The sequence below is a fragment of the Lissotriton helveticus genome, chromosome 4_1 (assembly GCF_964261635.1).
Source record: "Lissotriton helveticus chromosome 4_1, aLisHel1.1, whole genome shotgun sequence".
NCBI lineage: Eukaryota > Metazoa > Chordata > Amphibia > Caudata > Salamandridae > Lissotriton > Lissotriton helveticus.
The window spans coordinates 1,049,096,856-1,049,113,066 of NC_136063.1; positions in this window are offsets into that span (position 1 = coordinate 1,049,096,856).

Here is a 16,211-nt window from a genome sequence, read left to right on the forward strand (position 1 = left end):
CTTTGTTTTACTAGAGAGCCTTCACAACCAATTACAGCATATACACCTTTATTGATGTCTTCTGAGACGTTCATTTTAAAAATATAGGTTTGCAGAACTTCATAGAGACAAACGTTCTCAAGGTGAGTACTTCTATTTGGATAGTATGTATCCAACATGTTTGTCTTCAAAATATCTGTACTGTCCGGTTCTTTCTCCGCCAAATACTCTATTTCTTGTACAGATTTCAAAACTCGGTTTCATGTTGCAGCAAGACCTAGACTCACCCAAATGATGGTTCTAGATTTGGCATATAGAATTGCTGATGACAACCGATCAGAACATTCATATGCTCCAATTTCTCGATGCGACAACATCTTCAGACTGTAACTGTATAATTTCTTGCTTAGACTCTTTTCATGTGAAATTTCCTCCCACATTTCCTTCAGTTCCGTCTTTTCTGATTTTGTGATGTAAGACGTCACATATCGAGCCACAGCAATAGAGTTGTCAGCCACATATTGAATATCCATGTTAGCATTCCACATGGACAAAATGACTGGGTTGTAGTCATTTATGAATTTGGATTCCTCATTTCTTCTTAGGTTGTATGTATTTTTGGGTGATTTTCTTGTCACAGTATGTTGCAGAGAAGACATAAAATTGTTGACTCTTCCTTTCGATGTTACTGGTCGTGGAAATGCAAAATGACATTTAGTGTAGAACTTGTCCTTGGATTTGTATTTTCGACGACAGTATTTCCCACAACGATGGCTTTGAAAGCGTAAAACTTGGTGTCTAAAATGTTTTTCTTCTGTACTTTTCGGAACAGCACATGTAGAATACTGCTCAATGAAACTCATTACTTTCTCATCTGTTCCAAATTTAGGTGCATCTTTAATCCATAGCAGCATATGTATATGAGGAGCACCTCTTGCTTGATACTCCTTTCTCCAAAAGAAATCCAACACCTCTCCAAGCGGAGGATTTTTTTGTTTGTAATAAAATACATCATAGCTTCAAACCTATGATTGAAATACCTGCATACATTAATTGGATCCAAAGAGCACAGTTCTCCAGGTGTCTTGTATTCAATATTTTCAATATTTTTATTTGCCTCCCGTAGAAATTCAAGTAAATATTCCCAAGCATACTCAGCACAGCTAAGAGTGAGGAACCATGTAGGAGTTCCTAAGTTTCTTAGCATACATTTCAATTCCCCATGACGACGGTACCAATACTCGTTAGTACCACGCTGACATGCCATGAGATTAATTAGCTGAGATTCCAAAACACTGTCTTGCAGTTTCACTTTATCCATAAAATCCCTTGCCGAAACATTTTGTAGATGTGCTCCACTTTTCAGTATATGGTTTACTGCATAGGAAAGTCCAGACAAGTCACTCTCAAACAGTAGATGGAACAAATATGGAATGCATTGACGAAACCTTGGATCTTCTGCATATAATCTTGAAGTCCGGTATTCAGATGCAGGAATTTGAACAGGTCGGTCGTGATATCGTCCACCTTCACCTGTTGGAAATAACTGCGGAAAACAACGACCTTCCAAACTTTCTTCCCATACACTAATGGGACTTCCTTCAGCTTTTTTCATCTGAAACAAGTCAATAGCATTCCCCATTACGTCTTTGGAATGCAATGCATGAACACTATAATGTTCATAAATTTCTTCACTTCTAGAGACATCAACTTTTTCTATTCGCCCAGCAGAGACATCAGTGTCGTCTTGTACAGTTGTTTCCTCTTCTCCCACATACACATTTTTATAGTACTGATTATTTTTTACCAAATACAACGTTGCCTTTTTGACTTTCCTAACATCCACTAATTCTTGCCAGATTTTCTTACTTTTTGTCGGAACACCATTAACTAGAATAACCAGAGGTTCCTCTTCTACTTTTTCGACACCAATTGTATCAATATTTTTCTTAAAATCTAGAGGCAAATAAACAACTCTTCCCTTTAATCCTCTCTGTAAATCTGAAAGAGGCAATTTCCCTGTCTTAGGCTCCATGCGAACAATAGCCTGAAAAGGATGCACACATTGAATCAGAATAGACTCATAGGTATTTAAATCCATCAATTCAGAAGGAATGTCTACCAACTCCATATTATTATGAACAGCTCTAGCAGGCATTCTGTTTTCATTTAATTTATTATAGCAATATTTACAAATACGTTGATCAGAGCCCAAATCAAAACAATTTTCAACCAACAAATAAGTTGCAAAATCCTTCCAATCATTATTATTTATCTTTTCGCTTTTTACATATAAATCAACTAATCTAGTTTGATGCTTATAATGAGTTCGTCAACAACACACAAGAAAAATTAGGCCTTTCACTTGAATTGACCTTAAACTTTGTAATTTCATTTTCAAAATGTTCTATACTTAAAATCTCTACATTCTCTTCTACATTACCTTCTATTACTGTATCAATTTCTGCACTGACCTCTTTTTCACGGTACAAAAGGGGGTGGTGATGGACGGAGCATCTGAACCAATCAAACACTCACACCCAGTCAAAAGATCTGGGTTTGATCCATCACCGTTCTTTAGCCCACTCTGCCACCCCAGTTCAGACATGGCTATTTTCACCAAAGTAACAAAACTCAATTTCATCACAAATGTTTTTGACATCTAATTTAGTTCCATGCAAAAGAGCACTAATTAACTGTTTTAGTTTAAGTGCTGGACTTTTTGCATAATACAACCTTCTCACTAATTTCCTCACTTTATTATGTTGCACTGCTAACATCCTAAAATGGAGAAAAACACTCTGACGTATTTTTCTTGAAAGACAAGCCAGTGAATGCCCTTGCAAACCTGTTTTTTCTCTCACTCTACAAGGATCTAACTCTTGTAAAATTTTCATTTTTTGTTTCACACTTTTCTTAGTATATGTCCGTAAGAAAGTGCAAAACAAATCAATTGAATCCTGTCGCACACTACAAATACTACTACAATTCCATGTATACACTGGAGCCTTAGGACATCGCCCTAAAACTTCATCAGCTAACACCTCTTCTGTATTTCTAGGCACAATCTCTTCTTTTTCAACCGGACATCCGTCCTTCACCTCATATGCTCGACCACTGGTGTCAACTGCATGCACCAAATCATTATCCTGAAAGGAACTTTCTTCATTAAAAAATGGCTCACAACTTGAACTATGCTTCCATTCTCCAGAAAAAACATCACAAAAATTGGTCTGATTAATTACTCTTTTCCACTTACATTTTGATTTCAAAACATTGATTACCTTATCTAGTGTACGAACTCTATTGATTACTAAAATATACAGCTTTCTCTTCACTTCAAAAGCCTGATCAACAAACTTTTCTGATCTTTTCTTTTTCTTGTAAAAAGCTGTTTTCCTAATATTTTTCTTAAGATTTTTTAATAAATTCAAAACTACTCTGTTACGAAACATTCGTCTACGAATGTCAATAAACTGATTTGTCCGACGATTACCAGACACACTATGATCTCCTCGTACCATGATACCATTTTATGGTGAGCTCTGCTTTTTCTTTTTAGTAACACTTTGTTTCTTTTTCGTAGAAACACTTTTTTTTACTTTTTCTGCATTTTAACAATTTCCCTAAAAAATCCTTGGTTTGCTTACCAGGGGCATTTTTTCTTTTCTCTGAAGATTTTATTTTGGTTGGTTCTTGATTTTCTTTTTCCTTAGACATTAATTTTCTTTTATAAACTTTCTCACGTCTTGCTTTCGAAGGCATTTTTTTCTTTGTTTGTATAAATGATTATAATCTGTGGTAAACAAAAAATAACATATTATAGACCACTACAAACATATTACATAGCAATTACAATAAGTAAACAATATAAACACTAGTATACAACAAAAGGCTGATTTATATTACATGTGCTTTGCTTTGTGTCAAAAACGGTTTACTAATTAATGGTATATCTTGCTTATATATAGGTGGCCTGTTTTTGGCCTGTAGATACAGTGAAATAATATGAGCAGAGACACACATACTTATTGCAGAGACAGACATGGTACATTATATGTAACATTCTGATCATGTGCCTAAGATCACACTGTGACTGAAGCTTGATTCAGGAATATGTGGCAGGGTCCCTACATGAGTCACAAAAATGATCTCTGCTAGCACTACTTACCTTGTTGTTCTAAACAATACCAATCACACAAATTTTGTTACCTACGATGGTGTATGTGAGAATTACAATTTCACCAGAATGGAAACACACTGTGTTATCAACTAGTTATATACATGTTTATACATAGAGGCAATAAAAACTGATAAATACCACAATTGAATAATTGATACAAAATAATAAAAAAAAGGGAGATATGTTGTGCAAGTTGGTACAAAATTTATTTAGTCATGTTATCGATTTTGTTATTATCACTGGCTAAATCATCACTTAAGATAAATACATTCAAAAAACACTTTTATAAAAAACATCAAAAACACAATCATTAAAAATGTTCATCAGAACAAAGGTCGACGCAGCGTTTCGGTTGTGGGTTTGCATAAAAAACCTTCTTCAGGACCAGTTCTGAGGGTATTAAAATTCCTCTGACTTGGATCAGTCAAGCAGCGCATTAGGAGATGAGATGAAGGATAGATTCAATCTCAGTGCATTATATGTTCATAAATCTTAACCGAGGATAACTCGGATTGGAGCTTGTATGATAGGAGCCACCAATGTCCTTACTTGTGGAAGACGAGGTAAGACCAAATTTGATTAATGTCAAAAACGATGTAGCCGCAGACTTCTAACTTGTCACTTTGGGCACCGTACTTTTTTGGGGGTTGACCTCCCACTTCTCATTCGGGGTCGGCCTCCCTGCTCCTATCGATACAGCGTTACCGGCGTCTTAGCAATCACTTAGCTTGATTCACCCATCAGTGTGATCTTAGGCAGAGTCACACATACTGTTGGCAGAGACAGACATGGTACATTATATCTAACATTCTCATCATGTGCCTAAGATCACACTGTGACTGAAGCTTGATTCACCCATCACTGTGATCTTAGGCAGAGTCACACATACTGTTGGCAGAGACAGACATGGTACATTATATCTAACATTCTGATCATGTGCCTAAGATCACACTGTGACTGATACTTGATTCACCCATCAGTGTGATCTTAGGCAGAGTCACACATACTGTTGACAGAGACAGACATGGTACATTATATCTAACATTCTCATCATGTGCCTAAGATCACACTGTGACTGAAGCTTGATTCACCCATCACTGTGATCTTAGGCAGAGTCACACATTCTGTTGGCAGAGACAGACATGGTACATTATATCTAACATTCTGATCATGTGCCTAAGATCACACTGTGACTGAAGCTTGATTCACCCATCACTGTGATCTTAGGCAGAGTCACACATACTGTTGGCAGAGACAGACATGGTACATTATATCTAACATTCTGATGGGTGATGGGTGATGGGTGAATCAAGCTTCAGTCACAGTGTGACAAGGTCCACCGATTGTTCACCATAAGAAATGAGACGTCCTCATGTTACACAACTCATCCTGAGTCGTGCGAACTGCGGACATATATCTGGTGATGAACTCGAAGTTGAGGGTACTGTCCCAGATGTGCTTGGTACAGCTGGTGCTGCAGGAGCATTTTCTCGCAGTCTTCTCAACTCCTCTCGTGCTAGATTGACTGGATGGCGTGTCTCCAAATGCTTTTTCATGCCCGCAGTCCCATACGAGTATTTTTTATTGGGTTTTCCTCTAGAGAGGACCGCTTCACAGATTCTGCATGCTACTTTGGGCGCATTGACCTTTTTTAGTCCAGGTGGGATTGTGAAAAACTTCCACACTATAGAGAAATACCTCTCTGGAGGGGGAGGTTCTTGAACAAATTTGACTCTTCAGAATCTGTTGAAGAAGCAGGATTTGTAGCCATTCTCAAGATGATATGGTCAATCAGATTTTCAATGAGCAAAAAAGAGCAGATCTTCTTAGGAGGTCTTTCCCAAAGAAAAGTTCTAAGAAGAGTGATTGAAATGGGTGGGGTCCTTTAATAGTTTCAATAGGAAGTGTAATTAACCAATCAAATCTCTTTTTTAAGGTCACATGGGGTGCGCGTAGGATGCACATAGGATACACGTAATATGCGCACACTCAGCATGCACCCTCCTCGCACCATGCTCGCACCCAGCACGACTTTGCGCATTAAAAAGTGATATACTTTTTAAGAAAGTTAAACAATATTAATTTTATAATAACCTTAGATAATCTCGTCTTAATATTTATATTAAATATATATAAATAACTTTTTCTATAGTAAAGAAAACGCAGGAGTTGCGCACCCACCGCATCAAATATGCATATGACGTCACGCGCTACCGCGTGTTTATCACATTGCGTAATAAGTACATCTCGCGTATGCACCAGAAGTCGCGCACAAGTCGGGTAGCAACCGCGTTGAAAAAGTCATACCCATCGCACACCCTACGCGGATCTTAGACAGCAACCCTAAAATGGTGTACACGTTTCACGCACTAAACGAGTAGGATGCGCTTAGGGTGCGTGACTCCAAGAAAAAGAAAAAAAATCATAAAAATAATGTAAGTATATTATAAACAATATAAAATAATGAAAAATATATATTTTTATGTAAAACAAAAGAAATTTTAAAAAGTGTAATGTAATTTAAAAAACAACATATCTAAAAAAAAAATATTATATATATATATATATATATATATATAGCTAGAAAATATTTAAAAAAAAAGAATAAATATATTTAAAAATTATCATTTAAAAAAACTTTGAAATTCACAAAAAAAAACTTAGGTTTGAGATATGGTATAGTTAGGAATTAGCATTTAAAAAACCTTTGAAATTCACTGAAAAAAACATAGGTTTCAGGGTTGTTATAGTTAGGAATTAGCATTTAAAAAACCTTAGAAATTCACTGAAAAAACCATAGGTTTTAGGGGTGTTATAGTTAGCTAGACATTTCACTCGTACAAAACCATTGAAATTCCCCCGTTATAGATAGTTGTACTAACTATGACTCGCGTGCCCGCAATCCACTGCTGATGATATCACATATTACATCATTCATGACATGGTCAGTGACATCAATGATGACATCTCAAATGACATCACTTATGACATCATCCAGCGAATGTGGTTTGGTTCGATATTTTAATAAGTATTATAAATATAGGAATCTGTATTGAAGATTGAGTGGATGTATAGGTGTGTGGATGGAGGATTTAGTAGCACTGTGATTGACTGTGTAACTGTCAATTTTAAAGTGTCTCACTAAATACATGAGATAGTGATTAAACTGTGTGACTATCTGTATCACTCTGTCTGTTGTGGAGTAAACTACTGCATAAGTTGGTTAGTACCTATTTGAAACTCTATTTTAGTTTTTAATTAGTTAAGTGAGTAGTTGTATGGAAGAGTGAATGTGTGTGTGGTTGGGTGGGAGGTGTGTGACTGTCCAAAGATGTCTAAATAGTTCATTTAGTAGCTATATGAGGTTAAGACTGCATGTGGAAACACTTGTTTGGGTGAGTGAATCTGCTTATGGGTGTGTTTATGAGTAAATGTATTTCTCAATTATACATGTCTAACAATGTAGAACTATAAAAGGCTCTGTATGTGACAGTTGGTGTATATAAATAAGTATACATAACAATCAGTGATTGTTTGAGTGACTGTATGGAAAACTGTATACTTGTAATAGTGATTTAATGACACACTAACTATGAGTTACTTTCTATATCAATAAATAAAGTTATGTTTGTATAAGTGTGTAGCTGAGTAAAAGTAAATATGATCAATTATTTGCATAACTGAGTAGGATGACAGCATAAGTGAATAGGATGTGTGCTGGTGTGTAATGTTGATATAAGTGTATAAGTATATTTAATGGTGTTGTATTGATCTTTGTCAGTATGCATGAGTGAAACTATAGGTAATTGTTTACATAAATTCAATTGCAGGTAACACCATTTGCATGAAGGCCACAGGAAGACTGTTCAAGTTCACTTCTTTTTATTGCCAGCATGCAAACACAGGGCTTCACAGCATTTCCCTTCCTTTCAATATCTCGCCTGACGCGTTTCAGGAATTAACTCTCCCTTTATCAAAGGCGCATTTTCTTCTGGCTTCGATGACATCAATTTCGGCATTCGCGCTATTTTCTTTCTCACCTGCCCCATTGGGCGTGGCCAAATGCTTGACTTTCTGGGTGCTGTAGTGCTTTGCTTATTATTTCCAAGTGGATTAATTCATCGTGTCCAATATTAAAATCTTGTTTCTTCCCAAGTGGGTTAGAAGCGGAATCCTGCAGTCCTGTGCTCCGCTTTTCTGCTGACAATGTGAAAGGCAAGCACCTTCCCACACAGATGCTGACCTGCTTCCTGTGGCCTTCATGCAAATGGTGTTACCTGCAATTGAATTTGTAATTTTTTACATGTGTGTTTAAATCTACAAATCACTGAGTGGATTTTTATAAACTTGTATTGGTGTGTTAATGGTTTCAAAAATGGTAGTTTATATTTTATACTGAGTGATGAAAGGTTGTACTAGTGTATGATGAGGTTTATTAGAAGGTCACGTGGATGATGTCATCAGTGATGTCATTTGAGATGTCATCAGTGATGTCATCAGTGATGTCACTGACCATGTCATGAATGATGTAATATGTGACATCATCAGCAGTGGATTGCGGGCGCGCGAGTCATAGTTAGTAAAATAACTATAACGGGGGAATTTCAATAGTTTTGTATGAGTGAAATGTTTAGCTAACTATAACACCCCTGAAACCTATATATATATATATATATATATATATATATATATATATATATATATATATATATATATATATATATATATATATATATATATATATATATATATATATATATATATATATATATATATATATTCAAAACAAGAGTTGCCCCCTCGGAAAAGCCACACAAAGGTAGGAATTTATTTTGTTTATTCTGGAATTAGCAGTTCAGCTGGCTTGACACAATGCATAAAAAGTTCAAATCGCCGACGCGTTTCGTGCTGTGAAGCACTTCTTCTTGGGCAAGTTTGTCTCAGCAGCGCAATACATTCAGTGCATACTTATCAAGTCTTGATACCCCGCCCATGTGGGCGCGGGCTCCTCGCAGAGCCTTCTGGTATCTGTAGTAAAACACTTCTTTCTCCAGTGAGTTGAATTGCGTTGCCACTCTTAAGACTCTTAAAACACCCCAGTGGGTCTGAAAAGTGTCCAACTCACGCTGTACTGCTTCTTGACACTTTCCAAAACGACCTCCTTTCCATACTCAATGTTTATCCATTCAAAACATCATCGCGCGAGTTATAGTTAGCTGAACAAACTATAACGGAGGAATTTCAATAGTTTTTTATGAGAGAAATGTACAGCTAACTGTAATATGGGTGAAACCTATGGTTTTTTCAGTGAATTTCTAAGGTTTTTTAAATGCTAATTCCTAACTATAACATGGCTGAAACCTATGGTTTTTTCAGTGAATTTCTAAGGTTTTTTAAATGGTAATTCCTAACTATAACGTGCCTGAAACCTATGGTGTTTTCAGTGAATTTCTAAGGTTTTTTAAATGCTAATTCCTAACTATAACGTGCCTGAAACCTATGTTTTTTTCAGTGAATTTCTAAGGATTTTTAAATGCTAATTCCTAACTATAACGTTCCTGAAACCTATGGTTTTTTCAGTGAATTTCTAAGGTTTTTTAAATGCTAATTCCTAACTATAAGTTGCCTGAAACCTATGTTTTTTTCTGTGAATTTCTAAGGTTTTGTAAATGATAATTTTAAAATATACTAATTATTATATTTCCTTCTCTTTATAGTAATTTCCTACATTTTGATTATAAATACTTATATTTATTTTATTTTTAAAGTTACATTTCATATTTTTAATGTAAAATAATAACAAAAGTAAATTCAAAAAGAATGCACTGCTAGTGAAACTGCCTTGGTGAATTTGTAAGTGTTTGTTAGAGGCAGATTCACAACAACCTTGTGCCTCTTTTACACCGCCGTTGCATCACTTTTCTGATGAAGCAGTGGTGCAAAAGATGCTCCATGGTATGTAGTATTTAGAATGTGATGTATCTGGGAGGTATGTCACAATGTAAATCCCTGTACCAGGAGACATTCCTACATAGAGGGGGGGGCGTTCCAGCGCAGGAACACCTCCTAAAGTGGCTGACTCAAATCTACAAGATTTCACTTTATCACTTTTGGGCTCATGCTGTGTCAAAACCCTGCACTACCTTGAAGCAGGTGTAAGGATTGACACAGCAGTATGAGCATAGGGACCCCAGGGCCATTGCTGGAGATACGTTGCACTTGCAACATAACTCAAACAATGCACCACCTTTACAGCACAGATACATCACATATATGTGCCATTTTTGTCCCATGGTACATCGCATTGTAAATACGGCACATCCATGGTGGTGGTGTCACGGAGCACAATAACTGACATATTCCTGGGGATATGCCGTTATTGTATATGTGCCCATTACTGTTTTAATGTAGTGAATGGATTACTACAAACCGATGAATGAGTCACTACAAAACTAAAACAACAGTGACAGAGTGTTTGGTGGAAGTGTAATGATACAAACTGGTAAATTGAACGTATAAAAGACCAATTTGCGAGTACATAGAAGACTGCATACATCGTCTGTAAGGGTTTGAGGCAGTCTATGCCCTGAGGCCATTTTTAATGCATGAGTACTTAGGTAGTGAGTGGATGGTTACAATTCTTTAACGAAAGTTCCTCACTAAATTTATTACAGATTCAGTTTTACCACGGCTACAATGGAAAAGAACATACTGCTGACTGGTTCACTACAATACTAAAACAGCAGGGTCAGAGTGTTTGGAGGAAGTCTAAGGATACAGACTGAGTTTTTGAAGGCATAAAACACAAGTTTGCAGGTGCATACAAGACTGCATGTATACACCATACGGATTTTAAGCAATCCATTCCCTCAGACCCACTTTGCATAATTATTAAATCAATATAAACATTTAAAGAATATATAACTGAATTTAGAACTGCTTCACTTTTAGTACAATAAATACATTAGTAGATAGTGCTCAAACCTTTATTATTTTTAAACAATACATTTATTCTTGTAACATCTCATAATTTAACAGACATTCCAATACAAGTTCATCGGATATGTCATTCAGATCAATTTCCTCGTTAGCAGTTTCTGAATTAATTTGTTCTAAAATTTCAGCATAATTTAATACTTCCAGAAAATCTCCATCAAAGCTTTTGTCTTCAAAATCACACTTCATGTCTGCAGCACTAATTTCCCCTTCTTCACTCTCATTGCCTGTGACAGATACTATTAGTTCTTCAATTATACTCAAGGTAATATACAAAACCTCCTCAGTATGAGGCTGTTCTCTTTCCATAATTTTTCCTTTATGTTCTTGCTCCTTGTATAAAAATATAAACAGTTAATTTTATCACTTTTCGTAATATATAATACAAAACTACCGTTTTCATCTATTTTGGCCTACAAAAAATACTATATAAATACTATTATCTAATAACATTCCATTAGTAGAGTTTTAGACCTTTGCAAAGTTATATAAGTATAATTACTTATAAGGATATCCTGTTCTTAGCTTTTCTTAACTTTTGAAACCAGTCACTCCTTATGACTATAGGAAAAGACTCAGGCTGTTATAGTAAAATGCACTACTTAAAAATGTAGAATATGTCTATACACCTTACCCATTCCAAAATAGTAAATGTGTTTTACAAAAATGCAAAAGATACTATTCATTGTCCAGAATAACACTGTGTATCTGTGTATATTTAGACATCATTATCAAACTACTTTTTGAATACTTCATGTGTTTACTCTATCTCTATTCCTCATCTATAACTTAGTCTAAACTCTACTAATTTCCTACCCCTTCGACTTTCGAACTAGCCTCTCCTCTAATATTTATCTGAAATCTTGTAGCTTACGGTTCTTTATTTTTCTCACTGCTTTTAACCTATAATTACGTAACATTCATTAACCTAGGCCTCTCAGTTTATTTTCTAATTTTTATATTATTAATTTCCTTGTGTTCCTCTACTAACCTTTCTTTATGCAGTTGCTTGTTATCTATTCTGTCAATCCTTGAATATCTTATGTTTTTCATTAATATTCCTTCTTAATTCAAAAGTCTTTTTAGTATTCCTTACTCAATGTGTTCTTTTCCCTTAAGACCTTGCTTAACACGATTTTTATCGTTTCTTGTTTTAAGTTAGAGAAAATACATCGACTGAGTACATTCAATATTGTCTATAATGTCAGGTAAGTTTACTTACTCACTAACTTGTCATACAACGTTCTTTAACTCTCACAGAAATATTTCCACTTTCTCTTCAGGAATGTCTAAGGAGAAATTGAAGATGGGTCTGAACTCCGGAACGTCTTCGGTGAAGTGCGCACTCATTAGTGAGCGCGCGCCTCACCAAGGATTCCCCACAACTCTGCTGTAAATGACTAGATCGCTACCGCGTCTTTCAGCCACGGCCCGTGGAGGGAGTTGTGGTGGGACAGGCAGGCGGGGCGGGGGAGGGGCAGGGTGAGGGGTGATAAATAACGGAATCTGGATGATTGCAGGTAAGTAAACAATTAAATTAATAAAACAAATTTCGGGCCATATTATCAACAAAAGGCAATAGATTATCGCCGCTTTTATTGGCAGGAAACTGCAAATAAAGCGGCGATAATGGGCTTGATAATATTCCCATAGCAGCCCAGGTTAACACCAGAACCTGTTGATAATATGCACCTTCGTTCCGTGCCCTGCATCGCATTTTGCGATGCAGGGGGCAGTACGAAATTCATTTAATTAATTTGATCGTTTACTTACCTTCATTCATCCAGATTCTGCTGTTTATCACAGCCCACCCTGCCCCTCCCCCGCCCCACCAGCCTGCCCCACCGCAACTCCCTCCACGGGCCGCGTCTGACAGTTACTTGTACTTACCTTAAGCATAATAAATAATATAAACATTATATATTATAAAATTATCACCTGTGGAAGACACAAAAAAATACAGTTACAGTATATATTTTACAACACAAAATAATTTTTAAACCATTTCATTTGCCTTTTTTGCTGTTCTCAGAATATATTGAATTTCACTAGAAACAGTGAGTTCAATAGTACTCATCACATAACAGCTGGCAAAAAATAGACAATAAATAAGATTATCTTGAAAAAAAACATTCAACATTCTCAATAACAATTTAAAAAATACAAAAATGAGCTTGATCTATAGTATAAGAAACTTTGAAGGTTTATTGGTTACTTTAAAAAATTCTTTAAGCAACTGGAGTCACATATTATCTATTTTGATTAACCAGAACTGGAAATGGAATATCAATGTAAATACCGAATATAAAGTTGGTTGGTGTTGGTGCAAACTATATTGTTTAGACGGTGCCGGCTTAATGGGGAATAGTTTTGAATGGGGAGAGTAAAACTACGAAGCTGGAATGTTGGCGGACTGAATGATGGGAGAAAAAGGGCCCAACTTTTTCAACTATTACGTCAGGATCCTGTCGACATCCTTTGCATTCAGGAGACCCATATAGCTGGGAGTGATAAACATTTTTTAAAAATTCCTGGATATAATCTGATTGCATCAACATGTCAAACGTCTAAAGTACGGGGAGTTGCTATCTTAACAAAACCCGGTTTGGGGAGCCCTAGACGCCGACTTGTTGACAAACATGGTAGGTGGGTTGTGGTTCAACTAGAGTCTGATATTACCATCTGTTCACTTTATGGTTCTAATTTGGACGACCCACAACTCTTTATCGAACTTGAATTAGAATTGGCTTCTTGGTCTGGTCCACTCATTGTGTGTGGGGATTTTAACCTAAATATAGGAAAGTTAGTAAACAATAGACTCCCACAGAATTATAGCGGCCGTAAACCTAAAGTTTATAGGGCAGTATCCCATCTGATGGACAGTCATGATTTATGGGATACCTGGGACATGTTAAAGCAGAACGATAACGGCTTCACGTATTATTCTTATCCCCACAATAAGTATGTTCGACTAGACTACATTATGACATCATTACATAAGACAACTCTGATAGACATAACTAAATCCCCCAAAACCATCTCTGATCACAATGCGCTTACGTTAACTTTTGAATTGAATAGTTTTAAAAGACTTAATATCCAATGGACATTTGACCGTAAGCTGCTTGTTAACCCAGACTACATAAGTCATATTACATCATGGGCCCAATCTTTCTTTGATTGTAACCAATATAGCGCACCCATATTCATTGTATGGGACTGTTTTAAGGCAAAAAAGAGGGGGGAGACCATAGCGTTTGTAGATAACCGTAAGAGAATTCAAGATAGTATCGACAAACAACTTAATGTGGAACTCATTAACCTGGAAATATTACATGCTAATCAAATACAGCAAGGAGCTTCAACCTCTGAAACACTACAAAAATTACTGACTTTAAAAACAGAAATTAATAGCTCGTTAACTCAAAAAGCAGCGGAAACATATCAAACCAATAGGAACAGAATTTATGAAGCAGGGGAAAATGTAGGGAGGCAATTAGCTCTTAAAACTAGACAAACACAAACATACAATAAAATAAAGAAAATCGAATATGAGGGTCAACAGTACACTTCCACTCAAGACATTGTAGGAGTATTTCAAAAATATTATCAAAAACGTTATCAAATTGAAAATGAACGTCTACCTACAAGAGACACGAAAACCTTTCTCAATGAGTGGTTGTCGGAACTTGAATTATCTAGAACAATCGATCGAGTAGGCAGAGAAGATCTGGAGAAAGAAATTACAACTGCAGAATTAGAGATCGCACTGTCGGACCTAGCTAATGGAAAGGCGGCTGGTCCTGACAAGATCCCTCTAGAGTTATATAAGTTGTTGGGCAAACAGATATTACCCTACTTACTAGACCTGTTTCTAGGGGTACAACATCACTCAACTTCACCAGAGTCTTGGAAACACACTAACATAGCGATATTCCCAAAAAAGGGGAAACCCCCCAGTTTCCATCTTCATACAGACCCATTTCTCTCATAAACTCTGACTCAAAGTTATACGCCAAGATACTTGCAAATCGGCTGAGGGGGGTCATCGAACATCTCGTATCCCCGTGGCAGCATGGCTTTATTCCTGGGAGGGGTACGACGGATCATACCCGCAGAGTCATCGCCCTATTTGACATCATGGGCGCCACGGGGGGAGAGATGTCGATGATCTTACTCAATGCCGAAAAGGCATTCGATCGAGTGTCTTGGCGGTTCCTGTGGGACATCATGGAATGTAACAACTTTGGCCCAGGCTTTATTAAAGCCCTAAAAGCCCTGTATATTAGTCCTAGGGCTAGATTATCCATTGATGGCTTTGAGTCGGAGTTTGTTGAGGTACAAAGAGGTACTAGGCAGGGCTGCCCTTGCTCCCCGATATTATTTGCCCTAATAATTAATCCTTTAATTTTAAAGCTTCTTAATTCCCCTCAAATACAACCTATTAAGGTGGGTCCATATTCCACTAAAATATTGGCATACGCCGACGATATTGCCGTGCTCACAACGCATCCGGCTGATGCAATAGCAGAAATAGAACAAATAACCCAGGTTTTTGGATCTTACTCTGGCTACTCACTTAATAGGGATAAAACCATGGTTCTTTGTACAAGTAATATCATATACGATAGTCCCTATAAAGTTAAAAACGCGACCTATCTCGGTGTAAATATATCTCCAGAGGTTAAAGAGATTAATCGGCTTAATTACGATCCTTTAATCAAGGTAGTAAAAACTGATCTTAAGAGGGTAGATAATCTACATCTTTCAATAATAGGGAGAGCGAATTATATCAAAATGAGTATATTTCCTAGAATACTCTATTTATTCCGGGCTATTCCATTGATGGCTGACGGTAGTATTATTAAAATCTTCGATTCCATAATATCTAAATTTATATGGAATTATGGTAAAATAAGGAGAGCACTACCATCATTAACTCTCCCCCTACATAGAGGTGGCCTTGCCATCCCGAATTTGACATTTTATCTTTGGGCGATACTACTCCAGCAAATGGGTCCGCTCTTTAAAGTTAAATCTTCCAATCTGCCTA